This window comes from Elephantulus edwardii, unplaced genomic scaffold (genome assembly GCF_000299155.1).
Source record: "Elephantulus edwardii isolate Elephantulus edwardi_28Jun2011 unplaced genomic scaffold, EleEdw1.0 scaffold00038, whole genome shotgun sequence".
Taxonomy (NCBI): Eukaryota; Metazoa; Chordata; class Mammalia; order Macroscelidea; family Macroscelididae; genus Elephantulus; species Elephantulus edwardii.
Window position 1 is genome coordinate 4,347,932 of NW_006399788.1, and position 13,144 is coordinate 4,361,075.

Genomic DNA, 13,144 nt, shown 5'->3' on the forward strand with positions numbered 1-13,144 from the left:
GATTTCCCGGGTACCTTTGAAAGACGCCTCTTCGTTGCTTATCTGAGGTGGCTTCCTTGTGCACCACTTTCAAGCTTCCCTTCCACCCAGGAGCACGCTTGTCAGAGTTCCATAGTTAGTTGAGCACAAATAGACATTTTTCTGGTATTGTTTACTTTCAGCCAGGATCCTTCTGATATCAATAATGATATCCTTGGTGCCATGGCCTCTTCTAAATCCTGCTTGAACTTTTGGAAGTTCCTTATCTATATACTGTTCTAGCAGTTTTTGAATGATCTTCAGTAGTATTTTGCTTGCATATATCATATACACACATATATATGTATTTTATATATACACATGTGTGTGTAATAGATATGCAATATATTTATGTATGTAGTATATATGTATGTAGCATATATGTATGTAATACATATGTATATATGTGTGAAATATATATATGTTTGTATACACACACACACACACACACACACACACTTGTGGTCTAGTGGCAAGAAACTGCACTGCAATCCAGAAGGCAAGTGGTTTGAATCTACCATTTGCCCTGTGGGAGAAGGATAGGAAATCTCCTCCCATGCAATTTACTGCCTCTGAAAAGCAGAGAGATGGTAAACTATGGGTGGCTCCAGCTCAACAGTACACATGCATGTTGTTACATATTTTCAAGTCAGAACCAACCAATAGCTGACCCTCCAGCAGGTTTCCAGAGTCAGTAAATCTCACACTAGGAGATTGCCCATGTTTCTCCTGCTTAGCACCTGATGGACACCTGAGTTGACAGTGTAGCCTTTGGGTCGGCAGCATAGGTCGTTATCTCTAGGCCACCAGAGTGTATATACATATATGTTGTTGTTGTTGTTAGATGCCATCGAGTCGTAGATGACTCATAGCAACCCTATGAACGTAAAGCCTGAGAACTGTTCATAGAGTTTGAGGAGACAAGCCATTTCAGAAGTGGATGCCACTCCTGCTTCCAGATATACATATATAGACTTCCCAAATAATATACCTCTGGAAACTCTATGAACTTTGATAAATGTCGATAGTTATAGGGGGCTTTGGGAATTTTATTCATAGGGTCGCTATGATTCATGCTTGACTTGAAGGCAATCAACTACACACACACACACACACACACACACTAGCACGAGCAACTGGATAGAAGTGCTCAAGTTTAAGTAAAGAAACACATGGCCAATGTACAATTACAATAGCAAAATATGCAAATAAAATAGATAAACAGATCTAAGAATGAAAGACATCTAACTTTAATTTTTTTTAAAAAATTGTTCATAAATGTTTCTATATCCAAATATTCTATACATAATGCTAAAAAGATGGCATTGGCAAATTACTACCTACTTACAATTCCATCTTGCCATCTTGTTTTGTAAATAAAGTTCTATTGGAACACACACATGATTTGTTTATGTACTATCTGCAGCTACCTTTGCACTACAATGGCAAAGTTAAGTAGTTGCTCCAGAGACTCTATGGACTGCAAAGTCCAAAATATTTTCTCTCTGGCCCTTTACACAAAAGCTTCCCAACTCCTGTTATAGAACAGCCTAATAAGAAATTTTTGGCAAAACAAGATTTCATGGATAAGATAATAAAGCAGTAAAATAACATAGAAAGTGATTGAAGCCCTAAGGAAAAGAAGTAAATTGGGGACCAAAACATCATTTTGCAAGCAATAAATACATTTTGAAAAACAAGGAACACAACAGACAATTCTGGAAAACAAATTACAGCTGTAGAAATGTAGCCTACATAATCACTGTGAATGCAGATGACAAAAAAATTTAAATTAAGTTTTAAAAAGAAAGTCAGAGTGATTAAATGGGGAAATATCACCTAAAACTAATAACTCTCACCTCTTAATGTTTTTGTCATCTCTCTATTTAAGCTCAAAGGAATGTTTTAGGAAAAATTCTCCCCTGTGGTGACAACACATTTACATGAAGTTCAATTATTCTTAGAATGTACTATTAGGTCCTTTTTGTCTGGCAGATTTAAATTAATTACCTTTATTTTAAAATAAGATCTGTTACATGACTCCACTTCCTTTGAATTGTTTTTTAAATAATTTTTCAGAAAACTTTACCAGAAAAGTAATTTTTGTTAAAAATGAAGAGTCAAGGTAAACATGCTAAGATATTAACTTATTAAGGGTGACATATGATTGTAAATTTCTTTGTAACTGTGCATATTTGTAAATGTTCTTAACTTTTTTTTTTTTTTTTCGTTGCAGAAGCTTTATTGAACAAAAGAAAATGGCCAAATGGCCAAATGTTCTTAACTTTTAAAAAGAAATCCCTAATGGAAAAATCAGTAAGATGCTTGGCTGTCAATTGAAAAGTTGATGGTTGTAACTCAAGCAGCAACTCCCTAAGAGAAAGGTCCACAATCTGCTGCTTTCGAGATTCATCAAAATCAAAACCTGTTACCATTGAATGGGTGCTTTTTAGAATTTTCAAAGACTTACCTTTCATAGAAACAGACTGCTACATCTTTCCCCTACAGAACAGCTGGCAAGTTTCAATCTTTTATTATTTTTATGGATTTGCATACAATAGTTCATTTACATTGTTTCATCCATGTACATTATGTTTTAGACAATCTCTCATTTACATTGTGTTTCATACAATCAGTAATGCACATTGTATTTTATTTAATTATTACAGTTACTCTATGCCTTTTATTTATTACCCTGCCAAATGTCTGGATCATTTGATTAACTATAATCTTTTGGATAGTAGCCTAACAGTTAGGCACTGCTCCCATGGCCTTCTATAAAGTTTACAACCCAAATCCCCTATGATTCAAAATTTATTTAGCAGATAACAACAACAAATTTAAATAACACTTGAAATTGTATTTTTATTGATGTTGTATATTATCCAGAGTAACTAACATAAGCAGAACATATAATCCATGCTCTTTAAATATTTGTTGATTTTATTTTTTTTTCCTTTTACCAAAATTCTCCAGGGAATGTTCACTGATCTTAATGACATTAGGAGAGAAGGATAGAGGGTAATCACATATTTCTCCATACACAAATTTGGTTATAACTATGATCTCCCTCCAGGAGATTTCAATTTACTGAAATAACCCATGCAAAATACAAGTGAATATATAATTAAGTGTTCAAATAAATTTGCAATTTGTTCCATAAACAAAGATGGTCAACTGATAAACCAAGCTGGAATAATAGGGAAAGGCTAAATGAAGAAGAAAAGACTTATGCTAGACCCTAGAATTATTTTTATGTGTTGTTGAGTCAGAGTTGACTTATAGATGATTTTCCAGCAAGCATTCAGAGGCTACAAACTGTATGGGAGGAGATTTTTCATTTTTATTTCATGGAGCAACTGATGCCTTTGGGTGGGCAGCAAAATTCCTCACCACAAGACGACCAGACCTCTTAACCCCCCAAAGAGAGAAAAACAGGTAAACAGCTGCTGTCCAGATGATTGTGTTTCATGATGACCTTTTTGTGTCAGAGTAAAATTATACTCCATGTGTGGCTTTTCTCCATGTGAAACTTGGTGATGATTTATTCAAGTTGTACTACCAATTGGGGGCTTTACCTTTACTTGAAGTGGACCAGGGTGAACCTTCTTTTTTATCCAGTACTCTGAATTCAGATTTCTAGCTTTTTAAATTCAGAAGGAAAAAAGGGAACTCTCCTCCTTTGTAATTTACAGCCCCTGAAAACTCACAGAAGATCATCGATGATTCAGTACTGACTCAAGAGCTTTGAGAGTGTGTGTGAGCAAGTCTACAAAAGTGTGAAAACCACCCATTGGCGGTAATTCTGTTACAGCAGCACTAAACATTATAACTAAAAAGCAAATTCTGAAGTTAAACATTTAATGAAATTGTTCATTAAACAAGCAAGTGAGCAAGGAGAGGTGAGAGAAGAGAAATGCCAAGCCACATGAAGATTTTCTGGGAGTAGAAGCTGAGAAGGGTACTGCTTCCTCTAGTCCTTTAGCCTTTACTCATAGTGTTCCTCTAACCATAACTCATACCTAACCCTCATATTCTGCCAGGGTACTTTTTTCCAGACTCAGTTCAAATATCTCATACTCCTCTTTAAACCATGTTGTACATCCTCCCACCCCTTGCTAGAATGTGCTCATCATACAAAAAGAACCACAATAAATTTTGGTTGGTGCAGGAATGAATGATTTAATCAATCAATGAATAAACAGATTAATAAAATATAGAATTCTTGTCTGTCTTTGAGGTATTCTCCTGCATTTCAAACTACTTTTTCTTGTCCAGGCTGAGCTTCCCCAGAGCCTGTCTGTTCTGATCGATCCACAACATCTACTAAAGTATGAATGATGCACCAGTTAAATATAGGATTTGATTAGTTTTTGTTCCAGGCACTTCGGCACAGGGCATGTAAGATCAGCTGAGGTTGGGCTTCAGCACTGTGCTCTGAGTTTATAGTTTGACATCCCAGGTATGAGAATATTCTAGCAAGTTCAAAGGCAGACCAAACCTGAATGTAATATTTAAAGGGCTGCTCCGAGACTATGCTCCTGGACCAAAATGCTTAATGCCCATAGCAACTCGCTTGGCACTTGATAGTGAGCAAGCACCGAGAGACAGGCTCGACACAACATACACTCGTGCATCCCTCAGTTTTCTGGTCTCTTCCATCTACCCTTGCCTACAGGGTTGGATGGAGTTGAGGGGCACTGATCTAACTAGTGATGTATTTCTTCATAGCAGCATATACTATGAGACAATGCATGCTCTAAGGTTGACACTTTTGCCATTACTGTCTTATCCTTCAAGAACACTTTGAATTATATGGCTGAGGCTCTCACTTTGCCTAGGTAAATAAACAGAATAGAAATACCTGATCTGCGCACAAAGTACATAAGTAAACAGAATAACAAAGACCCCTTCTACAAGGCACCCAAGAAACAAAACAAGTAGGTGGCAGGAAAGGCATAGGGAATAAAAGTTAAAATGAGATGAGACCAGAAATGGAAGGTAAGAAATTGGCAGAAGGTAGGTTAACAATGATTCACAGAAGTTTGTTTAATGTTTTTATGGCTCTAAAGTCATTTTGATTTTGTTACCCCTTTTGATCCTTAAAACATCACTATAGATTAGAGAGGGCAGATATTTGTATCCGTTTTACAGATAAGAAAACTAAAATTCAACAATGCCTAGTGACTTACTCAAACAGCTAATGGAGGATTAGCTGGACACTTAGTTAATGAATTCTTCTGGCTTCTGGTTTAGTGTTCTTACTGCTACACCACACTGTTTCTGAATATATCTGTTCAGTAGGAAGCTTCTCTGTAAATCTAACGTCCGACTAGTCTTTTACAACAAAGATAACAAGTCTGGGGACTTAAGAAGTCCTTCTGGGTTCATTCCCTGGCTTCTTGGTCACCAGCACTGCAACTATATTCAAGACGTGATTAATTTTACAAATAATTGTAGCCAGATTAAAAAAAAAAAAAACAACAAACAAAACAACACGTCTCCTCATATCTGTTTGCCAGCAAGCACCTGATGCCAAACCAGCCCCAGGTGATTGTTAATATGACTGCTGTCAGCTGCTGCTGCTGCTCCTGCAGCCATATTGAACCATTCAAAATGATAATCTGCCATGTGGTAGTAACTCAGACTGATGGGTCCATCACTCACAGAGGGATGGGTGGCAGTCTCCAGGGCTCCTGTGTCTTTTCCTAGAGCCAGAATTTCTTTCCCAAATCCTCACTCATCTTGCACACAATTTATTTCTCTAGAGCACCCTTCATACACATCAACACTGTTGTTCACTTTACCTGGAGAGTCAATCACTACTTGCCAAGAGAAAGGGAAAGTTTCTTGGAGAAGATTTAAAGGGAGTTGCTAAAACTCAAGGTCTGAGGGAGGTTGAAACTAGGAGAGAAAAATGTCAGCACTAGAGTGAGAGAGAATACAGTGGACTCTGGCATGATAAAAGGAAATTGAAGTTGGATATGGGAAGGAGTGAGAGGAAACCTCCAGGTCCCTGCCCACTACTCCCAGAAGCTATCTGTGTTTAGTCTAGATTTGAAAGACTTCAACTAGTGTTATCCAAAAGTGGGCCCTCCTTAATGCCACTCTTAGACATTCAAAATAAAAAGATTTTTTGAATAAATCTTAATAAAATCAACCAATGCTATAAAATGCTAGAATTGAGAGGACTTAATAATAATTCCTGCCACTACATGAATTAAAGATCAAATGAAAGAGAGGAGAGAGGTGTCAGAAAGATGAAGGTAGATCAAAGCACTGTCTTTACTGCCTAGAAAAGTGAAACTGGAGATTATCTTAAGCATATCAGGGTAGTTAGCACATAATATCCTATTGTTTCCCTATCTAGCCTCAGCAGCTTGGGAAGTCCAGACTATGTGGCTGCACCTAAGATGCATTAATAAGAATTAAACTGGACTGCTACCTTCAGAAAGCTTAAACAGGATCCACATCTCACACCATACACAAAAAGCAACTCAAGGTGAATCAGAGACCTAGGGGTAAATCCCCAAAACACAAAGTTCATAAGGGACAAACTGGGATCAAGCTTCGATGGACTACACATGGTATAAAGAGGCTGACAAATACAGGCAGAAATGTATAATTTGGAGAGGATAAAATTGATAAATGGGACCTTCTAAAGATTAAATCGCTGTGCACACCAAAACCTTTTTCCAAGATGGTGAAAAGAAAATCTACTGACTGGAAAAAAATAAAAATTGGCAATTCCATCACAGAAAAGGATCTCATAACAAAAGTTTACAAAACCTTACAGGGCATTCACAAGGAAAAGACTGATAACCTAATTATAATATGGGCAAAAGACATGGAAACATTTTTCACCGAAGAAGACATTCAAATGGCCAACAGACATATATTGAATATATCTTGTCTTGTACTGTCAAAAGAATAAACAAATCTATGTGGTGCTGGAGAAGAGTCTTGAACATAAAACAGACCACCAAGAAAACAAATATGTCTGTCTTTGAGAGGGTAAAATCAAGTTTCTCCTCGGAGGTTAGGACTTTGAAGTGCCATTTCACATACTTTGGGCACGTGGCCAGGAGAGATTAGTCCTTGAAGAAGGACATCATGCTCAGAAGGATGGAGGTACAGCACAGGAAAGAAAGGCCATAGATAAAATGAACTCATATGGTAACGAGTAATGGTGGTCAGTATCTCAGAATCAGTCAGACTGGCTCAGGACGGGGCTGAAGTTAAGAGTCACAGGCAACTCGATGGCATATAACAACCACAACCACCTATTGGAAGAAGTACAGTCTCAGTGCTTCTTACATGCAAAGATGATGAGACTTCATTTCACACTTTGGGCATGTTATTAAAGGATTCAGTTTCTGAAAAAAGATAGCATGCTTGGAAAAACAGGTCAGGAAAGAGAGGAAGACTCTGAATGAGACGGATCAACATAGTGATTGTACAATCTCAGTTTTGTTCTGTTATACAGAGTCCTGAAGTGTGAGCTTAAAAGTTGGCTTTTCTAGCCATTATATTGCTGTTTTTGGTGATTGCTGTTGAATTGAGTACGACTCATAGCAACCCTATGAACAGCAGGCCTGAAGCCCTTCCAATACCATCGCCACTAATCAAAGTTCACAGAGTTTCCAGAAGCATGCTGTCTAGGAAGTGGATGCCACTCCTGCTTCCAAACCTGTCTTAAAATGGGAGTTCTACCAAACACTGACCACCATGGGTAACTATTATGGCTTTTGACATCCCCAATAGCACAAGCTTCAGCATCACAGCAAACCCATGTTACCTTAGTACAGCATATAGACTGTACCACTTAGAAGAATGTTCCTCCAAAGTATATTAACAACAGAATTTTAACTACAAAGGCCATCCCTGAGGTCTTGTTGACTCTAAACAAGAGGCTTAAATAAAAAACAACCAATATAGTATGGTTTTGTTATGTGCTGTTGAGTTGCCTATGATGTATAGTGACCATATGTACAGCAGTTCTAAACCATTCACTGTCCTGAGCCAGTCTTGCTAATTCTGACACATCAACCCCCATTATATTATATTAGACCCCTCTAATCTCGAGCTGCCATAACTGCAACCATATTGTCTTACAAATTATCAACAGCTGTGGGACTAGGATAAGAGAGACAGTGACTCCCCCAAAGGGCAGTGAGACTAGAGGGAGACTAGAACAAGGCCCTGGAGAGAGTGAGAACAGAGTGAGACCCTGGTAAGAACAAGGCCCTGGCTATGAGGCTCTGGTGATGGTGTTGGAGTCAATGTGGCATTGCTGTGGAGAGACTGTGGTAAGTTGTAACCAGAGGAGCCCTAAGATAAAAGCTACAGTTAACCCTTTTGCTACTCTTTCCAGATGATGGAAGGAAAAGCTGACTGCTGAATGAAACTAGAACCTAGATTAATTGAGGATTTGTGACTTGGTACTTCTGGGATAAAATCTAGACTTGCATTGGGCAATATCTTTGACTCCCTCACTCTCAAACATACTTTCCTAATAAACTACACTCTTGATATCACGTACACACAAAAAACACACCAAAACAAAACAAACAAAAAATAAAACAACAAAAATCCTTTGATTGCCACATGGAAGGCAAGAATTGTTCCACTGAACCAGTACTGCATCATCATGTATGTTGTTATTGTTAGGTGTTGTCAAGTACAACACTTAACCACTTCATGAACAACAGATCTGAACCCTTCCCTATCCTGTGCCATCCTCACAATCTCTAACACACAAACTCACTGCCACACTTACCGTGTCAATCCACTTGATTGAGGGTCTTCTGCTCCTTTGTCATCTGTCCATCTTTCCAAGCATGATGTTCCTTTCCACAGGGCAACCTCTCTTAACATGCCCAAAGAATGTGCGGGAATGTTTTATCATCATTTCCTTCAAGGAGTACTCTGGTTGTACCTTTTCTAGGACATCTCTTTGTTCTTTTGGCAGTCCATGAGATATTCATGGTATGTGTATAGTCCTTTAAGAATTAAAGAACACACACACAAATAAAAGCTACAACACTGAAGTACATTTGGAATAGGGATCTTTTTCACTTATAACAGTCCTTTAAATGATCTAAAGATTCCTGCAGACTTGGCATTTTAGCATTCATCTGTTAACCAAAAGGCCAGGAGTTCGAATCTACTAGCCATTTCCTTTAAGAAAGATATGACAGTTTATGCCTGTGAAATTTCCCAACCTGTGAAATTCTGGGAAGTTCTACTCTGTTCTATGAGTCAGAATAAAATTAAAAGCAATTTAAAATCAAGCAAACAAGAACAAAAACAACCCTCAACCAAAAATGCAAACCAACTGCTCTCAAGAGAGTTTTAACCTTTCATCTGGTTTCTGAGGAAGACTGCCCATTTTTCTAATCCAAAGTCAAAGGTAGTTTGCAACCCTCCAGAGATGCACAGTTTTGGGATTCACATCACAATTCAAATTGATTGCACTACCAAAGCTCCCTGTGAAGAGATTATTGTTGCTGTTATGTGCCTTTGTGTCACTTGCAACTCATAGGGACCCTAAGGACAAGAGCCTTAAATCCTGCTCTATCCTGTGCTAACTTTATTGTCTCTGACATACCTACCCTTATTGCCCCAGTTACTAAATCAATCCATCTCATCTAAAGTCTTCCTCTCTTGCGCTGTCCCTCCACCATCTCAAACATGATGTCCTTCTCCCTCCTTGTAACATGTCCAAAGTATGGCAGACATAGCTTCAGATTCCTTGCCTCCAAGGAGCAGCACAGTTTCACCCTCTCCAGGATGAAACTTTTTTCCTCCTACCAATCCAAGGTACATTCAACACTCTTCTCCAGCACCATAGCTCAAAGGAACCAATTCTCTTTCTACCATCCCTAGTCACTTTCCAGATTTCTGATGCATAGCAAGCAATTACCAAGACTATGGCCTGGATTAGATGCACCTTAGTCTCCAGAATGACATTGTTGCTCTTCAGTACTCTGGAGCAGTCCCTGATAGCTGACTTTCCCAATGCAATTCGTCTTTTTATTTTCTGGCTGCTGGTACCAAGGGTGTTGATTGTGGAGTCAAGCAAACTAAAACTTTTAACTATCTCAATCTCTTCATCATCCATCATGATGCTGACAGTCAGCCCAGTGGTGAGAATCTTTGTTTTCTTGATGTTGAACTTCAATTCATATTGAAGGCTGAAGTCTTTGACCTTCTGCAGCAAGCACTTCAGGTCCTCCTCAATATCAGCAAACAGGGTTGTGTCATCTGCATAACACAGGTTGTTAATGAATTTTCCTCCAATCCTGTTGCCACATCCTCCTAATACAGCCCAACATCCCCGGATAATCTGTTCTGCATATAGATTGAAAAGGTATGGAGACAGAATACATCCCTGGTGGACACCCTTCCAAATTTTGAATTATGCAGTGTTTCCTTGCTCTGTTCTGATGACTGCTTTCTGGTTCAAGTATAGATTTTGCATAAGCACAATTAAATGTCCTGGGGATCCCATTCTTCTCAGAGTTTTCCAGAGTTTGTTGTGATCCACATGATCAAAAGCCTTTGCATAGTCAATGATACACAGATAGACATTCCTCTGATACTCTGCTTTCAGCTAAGATCCATCTAACATTAGTGATTAAGTGATATAAATTATGACTTTCACACCCATTTAATCAATGGTAAAAAATGAGACTCAAAATATGAAGTGAAATTACCAGTGTTATCCAGTCAATTCATGGCATAGATAGACCCCAAACCAGAGTTTTTAAAAAGGTTTTGAAACCAAGTTTCAAAAATTGTAATAATGCAGGTTAAGGTAAGAGTGTATTCTCTACAATCTGTCTGTTTCTCATTGCCTTCAAGTCAGAATCAACAAATGGTTGGCTATCCATTAGGTTTCCAAGACTTTAAATTACGTAGGAAGAGATTGCCCCTTTTCCACCCCTGGAAGCAGCTGCTAGCCTTTGGCTTAGAAGCATAACTTCCTAAGAATAAAGCCACCAGAACTCCATTTCTAGTACCTAGAGTTATCAATAACTACAAGATGAGTGAGTGCAAAGGTAGAATTACCAAGCTAGTGAAGGAAGGGCAGCTAAGCCTAGAAAATCCTATTTTATTTAGCCAGTTGCTTCTCCCAATGCAGCTGTCAGATCTAAACAAGTGCCTTTGGGTTGGAAAGGCAACTCCTTACCACAAAACCATTAGATTTCCTTTCTATTATTAGAGAATAGGCTATATTTTCTGTAATTCTATATAGATGTAATCTAATTATTGATGTTTATAAATATCTCATACATTTTTAGAGTTTAAATATTTCATTATCTAGATATCCTCTGGTGAATTATTGGTTATTCTAATAGATAGATAATAAATTACTCATTTGCAAGTTCAAATTGAAGCTAAAAAACATAAAAGCAAATTCAAAGAATCAAAATATGATCTTGGGTATATCCCATCTAATTTTGAAAACCATACCAAGAAAGTTTGAGGTTTTGAATACTAATGATTGAAGAAGACTAATAGAGTTCTGAGATTATATCAAGAGTATCATCCACAAAGAAAGCAAAAGGTAATTACAAACACAAGGATGAAAGAAAAGATCAAAATTGATGTCACAAGAAACACTGAATTACACTAGAATGTCTAGTTGAATTTGTTTTTTTTTTTTTGTAATGTGCTGTTGAGGCAACTCTGACTCATAGCGACCTTATGTACAACAGCTCTGGACCCTGCTCTATTCTGAGCCAATTTCACTCTCTCTGACACACTTACTCCAATTACTCCAGTCACTGAGCCAACCCATCACCAAAATAAAGGGAAGAATTGTCAAAGTAAAGGAGAGGAACAGATTTCGCAGGGAAGCTTGAGAAGACAAAGCAAAGTATTATGATGATATTGGCAAAGAACTGGAGTTAGAAAAAAAATAGGGTAGGACTTGTTCTACATTGTTCACACTGAAAGAACTGAAAAACAAACTTAAGTCTCGAGTTGAAATATTGAAGGATGCCATAGACAAAGTCCTGGATGATCCAGAAAGCATCAAAGGAATATGGAAGGAATGAGACACTGAAATTAAAACAAACAAACAAACAAATCCAAAACAAAACACCCCAAAACTGACATAAAACCATTTCATGAAATGTATTATGAGGTAGAACCAATGGTGATGAAAGAAGAACTCTAAGCTGCAATGATGAAATTGGCAAAAAAATCAGGCCTAATGAATTGATGAAATACCAATTGACATGTTTCAACAAGCAGATGCAAACCTAGAGTTCCTCACCAAACTGTGTCAAGAAATTTGGAAGATAGTTATTTGGTTAAAAATTAGAAGAGATTCATATTTATTGCCATTTCTAAACAAAGTGATCCAACACAATAGGGAATTATCTAACAATATACTTAATATCACAAGCAGGTAAAATTTTGTTGAGGATTGGAGGAGGAAGGGAGGTAAATGTTCAATGTTGAATGAATGAAAACCCAACTTTCTATAAAATTTCATTAAAATCTCAATAAAAACCTCACAACATAACTAGAATAGTGTATCAACAGATAATTGCTAGAGATTCAGGATGGAGTGAGAAGAGGCTTTGGCACCATGAATATCATTCTTGATGTCAGATAGGTTTTGGATGAATCCAAGAAGTAGGTCTACTGGTGTTTTATCAATTATCCACAAGTCCTTGACTGTGTGTGTATATAGCAAATTGTGGCTTATGTTGTTGTGTGGTGCCATCAAGTCAAGTATGACCCATAGGAACCCTATGAACAACAGATATGAACTCTGTCATATCCAATACCTTCCTCACATTTCCTGACACACTCAAGCCCCTTGCAGTAGTCACTACATCAATCCATGTAGTTAAGGGTCTTCCTCTTTCTTGCTAATATCTCCTCTTTACCAAGCATGTTGTCCCTCTCCAAGGAATAACCTCTCCTAGCAACATGTCTAAAACGTAAGACAAAGCTTTATGGTCTTTGTCTCCAAGGAGTACTCTAGCTGCACTTTCTCCAAAACATATTTGTTTGTTCTTTTGGCTATCCATGGGATATTCAGTACTCTTCTTCAATACTACAGATCAAAAACATCAATCCTTTTTCTGTCATCCTTACTCATTGT